The 6,309-nt window shown below is 40.5% G+C and overlaps 2 pseudogenes; one reads left to right on the forward strand and one right to left on the reverse strand.

The window, feature by feature from the left end:
* Positions 1-1,378: 1,378 nt before the first annotated feature.
* On the reverse strand, positions 1,379-1,984 carry LOC149266048 (glutathione S-transferase F10 pseudogene; annotated as a pseudogene).
* A 548-nt stretch (positions 1,985-2,532) lies between these two features.
* Positions 2,533-4,433, forward strand: LOC149266049 (uncharacterized; annotated as a pseudogene).
* Positions 4,434-6,309: the final 1,876 nt, after the last annotated feature.

Genomic DNA, 6,309 nt, shown 5'->3' on the forward strand with positions numbered 1-6,309 from the left:
TTGCATGCTTCAGTTTATGATTGCTTAGTTGTAGAGTCATTTCACGTATTTCATTTCGAATAAACTTCTATCCATTTCCTTTTGTTGTTAGGTCAGATTAGATTAAAGTAACTAGGTCATAGGTTTTATATGTGTGTGTTCGTTCAGTGTGGAAAACCACTTGCAGAGTACCTATTACCCTTCCCTACCTTCTCATACCCCATCCAACCGACCTATTTCATCCTTTACTCAGAACCCTTACCTTGCATTTACCTCATTCGCTTACTTTGCCATGATTCTCACCTTTTTGTGCAACATTACTCCAGTCTTCTTGGAACAAGTCCAGCCATCCACACTTTCTCCTCAACTCCATCCTCCAAGTCCTAGACCTCTTCATACCCCTATTTCACCCCCATACTCATTCCATCATCTTTTTCCCTCCATCCATGCTCCAAAATCCTCTTTTCAGAACATCCTGTAGAATTGCACAGCCTTCCTGTAGAAACCCCTGCGTTTCCTGTAGGATCCCCTGCAGACATCCTGTAGGAGGCCACTCACTCGGTTGCTGAGCCTCTGAGCGTGAGGAACCTCTATGGACGGATGCTAAGGATCCTTGGGAACCTCTCCTAGCCTCCCCAACCTTTCCCAAGCTTCCCTTCCTTCCGCATCACATCTGCACAACCAAACCCTAATAAACACAAAATCACAATCCCTCCATCCACTTAAAGAAAAAATACAAAAACATGTCTTTTAAGATGCAAGTAGCTTAGATTCATGCATTTTCACTCATTAGAAGTAATGGCATCATTGGTAGAAGTTTCATTCACATTCTTTGCATCATAGAGGTTAGACTAGTCAAATTACGGTTTTCCTAGGGTTTCCATGCTTTGGTTTGCTTTCAGTTCATTTTCGCCAAGTAGATTAGTTTTCTCTGAGCTAGCTTTCATCCATCATTTAGCAAGCTTCTTCTGAGAGCCTATAGAAGTTGGCTTGAGCCCTAGCGGACTTGTGCCAGCTGACCAAGTGACAGCTGCGACAAGAGCTAGTACTTGTGCATATAGCACCGCCGCTTCCAAGTTTGTACGAACTACCGGGTTTATAAAATTAAGAGACAGGAAGCCCCAGGAGTTGTAGCATTATTGCTACAATACTGGAGCTCACCACTAAGCTGCCCAGATGACGCATTCTTGAGTACGGTATATATCCATAGGCTTGAAATATGATCCTTGAACTAATGGTTTGTGCGCCTCCAGCCAAGAACGTCTGTAGCATAGGATGCCCTACCTCAAGTGACGGAGTAGCCGCGACGATCCGTGCCGCGGGGGTTGGCCTATCTAGCTTCCCTGCCCTAGAAGCTCTCTTACCGTCCCCGTAGTCTCCTTAGAAACTCGGCTCTCGACTAGGTTACGCAATGAGCTTGCTGCTTCGTCTGTCTATTTCTTTGCGAGTACAGGTTCTCTTGTGGATAGCTAGGTCCTACCTGGGATCTAGGTATCACCACCGGGGCGTTACCGCTTTCCGGGCCTGCCAAATACTTACTCTCAGACAATCTCTTCTCGTACACGTCCAGAGCATTGGAGAACTTCTCCTCGTTCTTTGCAATTTCTGTCTGGTTCTGAGGAATGCCCCACAACGGAGCGAATCCCAGTTGAAATACTAGAAAGGAACTGGGAGGATTATAAGTCTGGCTTTCCACCTCCATCCACTGCTCAATCACAGCTCTCTCTGCCAAACTCTTACCTAACAGCCCAATGGTCCCCTGTGCTGCGTACTTCTCTGCAATGTACCGAACGATGGCCTTCGATTCTGCATTAACCATAAGCAAAATGGATAAGTAAAAGATGAATCTCTAACAAACTGCCATAAGTTTCTAGATGCAGTTTGAGTAATTATGTGCCATAAGTTTCTAGATGCAGTTTGAGTAATTATGTGATATGTATGGATACAAACCAAAAAGAGTCAGAGCGCCGTCCTCGAGCACAGGTACCTGCCCGAAGGGCTGCATAAACGAGAACCCAAATTATAACAGTATATCCAGGTTATTTACTGGAAAAAACTACTTGGCGAAACCTTCTTTACAAGAGTCATCGTTTGATAGCATGAAATGACAGTTGTTAAACTTAGGTGAACAACAGGGTATAGTCAAGATTGGCACTTGTTAAAATTTAACCATCACTTGTCAATATTCTAAATTCACTTGTCAATATTGTGAGACGTGTCCAAAAGAGATCTCCGGTGTATTTAAATAAATCATAAGAGTGGTAGTAAATAAATCTATGAGTTGCATTTATTCCTATGATATGTTGCTAATTCTATTTCAAGAAGACTGACTGACACACATATATTATGTCATTTACTGATATGATGCAGGTCACTTACTGATACAATGTAGGTGAATGAAGGTAGAAGATATTTCATTATAATATTGAAATATTTTTGTGAGAGAGGCACGGCGGTGTAGTAGAGCACTAACGCTGAGGCAGAAGCGAGTTTTCTTTTCCTGCAAAATTTGTGTACCTTCTGTATGAAATAGTCCTCCTTATCTGATTAAGGATGCATGCAATTATTGCTCCTGAGTGGTCTAGTTTTCCGTTACTGGTATTAGTTGCAGAAATATCTGGAGCACGGGAGGCAGTATCATCAATGGAGCCAAATGACGCTAATACTGTGAGTTAATCCTTTTGCACTAGAGTTCTACAACAACTATTAACTTCGCCCTAATCAGGAAGTATAGTGTTGCACTTTTCAAGCCAAGCTCAGGAATTCGCTCACGACTGAACTTGGACTAACTGTTGTTGTGATATTATTAACTTCCATATTCGCAGTATTGCACTTACAAAGCTAAGGTCTAGAATATATTGAGAATCGAGCTTGGGTTAATATGATAATCTAGCTTGGGCTATGAAAATCAAATTTCTATATATAGTAAACTCATAGAAATTTATCCCTAAACGTTGCCTTAAGAAGAACATGGGATGTGATCGGGATTAAGTTGTAGTTATGCAAAATATTTGGGTGGGCTGGGCTCAGTTGTTGTGCAAAGTGCCTAGTAAATATGAATCTGTATGTTCATTGTTTTGTGTGAGAAGGCCTGATTTCACTTGCATTTAGTGTTTGTGATAGAAAAAAGCAATGCAATCAATATGCACCAAACAATAGAAAACTTTTGAGTCATAACCTTTATCGGGTTCTGCAATGTTCTTCTTTTCAAATATTTTTCACACTCCCAATGCCATGCTGCTGGTGTTGTGTATATTGTATGCCCTGGTCAAAAACATAATTTTCCAAATGAAAAAAACGTTTAAACTTTTGTTATATGCTGTTGCAGGCCCCTGAAGGTGCAGGCAAGTTGAAGTGGATGTATTCTGGTGTGCACAAAACAAGTCCATCTCATGAATTTGAATCAGAATGTGCTAAAATGGGGAGCTCATGCAGGCCAATAGAGGTGTTGGGCTCACAAGCGCCATTAAATTTTGGCTCTCAGGAAAAAGGATTGTCTGAGACGTTGAACGTCTTTGGAGATACTAGGCAATCAAACTTGGCCCTCTTGCACATGCTGGAAGGCATAGGAATGAACGGAGACGAGGCCGGATCAGTACCAGCTTGCAACTTCAATCATGGCCCATAGCTCCTGCTTCCTGTGCTAGAGCAACAGAGGTCATGGGGATTTCAGGAGCTGCTATCATTTCCGATCTGTGATAATGATAGCAAACGTGAAAGTCCATCCTTTGACGAGTTTCTGCACGGTGGTCATGGATCTGAATATGATTTGAATCTGACAAGCTGTAGAAGGGCAGAATCATGTACTTCGCTTGTCAAAACTGAAGCAAAAGATCAGTTCTCCAGCTTGGATGCCCCAGAGGAGGGTGTGAGTTCTTCAAGCCGGGAGCCCAACTCATCTAACACTGTGAATTCTTCAGACAATTGCAACGACAAGAGATTGGGGAATATTAAGGGTTACCAAGCCAATACAGCCACCCATGAACGAATTAGGAAGAGGAAGCATTCCAAGGTCTGCAAGAACAGTGAAGAAGAGGAGAGCCACAGGATGACTCACATTGCTGTTGAGCGCAATAGGAGAAAGCAAATGAACGAGCATTTAACAGTCCCGCGTTTCCTGATGCCGGTCTCTTTCATCCAAAGGGTACAAATTCTACACCATTATATTGTCATTTCAATTCCTATAACTTTAAATGAAATTTATGGCTCAGGGATTTATTTGGGCCATATATGTCTTTGTTCAGGGAGACCAGGCCTCCATTATTGGAGGTGAAATTGACTTTGTGAAAGAACTGGAACAGCGCTTGCAGTCTCTTCAAGCTCAAGCTCAAAAGCGTAGAAAACAATGTGAACTGGAATGTGAGCTCAAAATGATTTGCAAGGTTGAACTGATACGTGTGTTTTTGTATTTAGAGAAGCATTATGATAAGTGTTTTGGTTTTTTGTGTGGTTAAGACAGCATAAAGAAAGGAAGATGTAAATGAAGTTGTGATGAACCAGTGTGTTTTTCTATTCCTAATTAAGAAGTGTGCTTTTTATTCATGATTGCAATAAAAGGTTCTCCTCAGATTAATACTTATAATTTGGCTTTGTGAGATATATAACCGATTGTTTTTTTAAGTGAATCTGTCCACCATTGTTTTCCCAACGTCATTTTGTTAATTTTTAACATTTCCTTATAAATGGACGGTTTATCTTTGACATCACTCTGTTTGTGCTTCAATGTTCTGGTCAATTCTTTGTTAGAACAAACAACAAACCATTTAAATGATTTTATTTTGGATTTGATTTAGCAAGGTATATTTGCATACTTTTCATAATTGATGATTATAAAGCTTCAATTTCAAGTTAAATGCTTGTCTTTAGTATTTTGGTCACGGTTACTAATTACAGATTTCATTTGTTTTCTTAAGAATGAGATGCGAAATTTCACTAGAAAGATAGTGGAATTGATGAAGAAAGAAAAGCTCTTCGCATGGCAAAGTGGACCCATTATATTAACACAGGTACCCTGTCTTGTTGTGATACTTGTCTTCAGTGTTGAGTCTGAAGTATGGCTTTCTGGTCTGACCCATAAGTTTATGCAGATTGAGGATGAATATGGTAACGTGGAGAAACCTTATGGAGAAAAGGGTCAGTCATATTTACAATGGACTGCAAAATGGCATTATCATTAAATACAGGCCTCCCTTGGGTGATGTGGACTGAGAATTAGGCAGGATGGTAATGTTTTCTTTGCCTCATCACAACTATAAAGCATATTTACAGGCGCTTCCGAATTTTGATTTTCCCTACATCACAGAATTTACATATACTTGGGAACATTACTATGTTCGAAACAAAGCTGCAATCTATTGCCTCAGTAGAGCTTGAGTATTAGAAATGCGGGGGCTTCCTGTTCACGCTGCTAAAATATCGTTTTCATTACAGGTTTACGGCATTTGGATCGAGCATCCCTCGTAGGCCTACAGAGGATGTTGCTTTTGCAGTAGCCCGATTTTACCAGAGGAGGAACATTCCAGAACTATTACATGGTGGGGTTTATTCTTATTTTGTATTGAGCTCAAGGCCATATGTATTAATATTTATGCTACTAGGCTCATGCAGTTATATTTATGTTTTTATTTGCATGATAACCCAGGGTTTATTAAGCAACATACATCTCCCTAACCCTTAAACACATCCCAACCCTTAAACACCTGGCCTCTCTCAATAGAATAAATGAACAATCTTATTTACCATATGCTTTTTATGTTCCAATACCATGGAGGCATAAACTTTGGCCGGACAACTGGAGGTCCATTCATTGCCACCAGTTATGACTACGATGCACCAATTGACGAATATGGTATGCAAAGGTTCCCAGTGCCAAATTCTGTTCCGCAGTGAAAGTGTATATAGATATAATTAAAATTTCTTTCATTGATTGAATGTTTTCCGGTTCAATTACCTTAATTCCACAATGGGAATTTAGAACCATTGTTAGGTCAAAGGGGGCATCTGAAAGAGTTGCACAAAGCTATACAGAACTGCTTGACTGACTTTAAGGCATCAAATACTGTGGATATGCAGGCAACAATATATTCTAAATGTAGTAGCTTATGTGCTACCTTTATCAGCAACAAGGGCCTTAAGCATGCAGCAACCGTGCAATTCAATGGAAACTCTTATGTGGATATGCAGGCAACAATATATTCTAAATGTAGTAGCTTATGTGCTACCTTTATCAGCAACAAGGGCCTTAAGCATGCAGCAACCGTGCAATTCAATGGAAACTCTTATCAGCTACCTGCTTGGTCTGTCAGTACCTTACCTGACTGCAAAGTAATA

This window comes from Pinus tabuliformis, chromosome 6 (genome assembly GCF_031772625.1).
Source record: "Pinus tabuliformis cultivar Carrire ecotype Pingquan chromosome 6, CPIR1, whole genome shotgun sequence".
NCBI lineage: Eukaryota > Viridiplantae > Streptophyta > Pinopsida > Pinales > Pinaceae > Pinus > Pinus tabuliformis.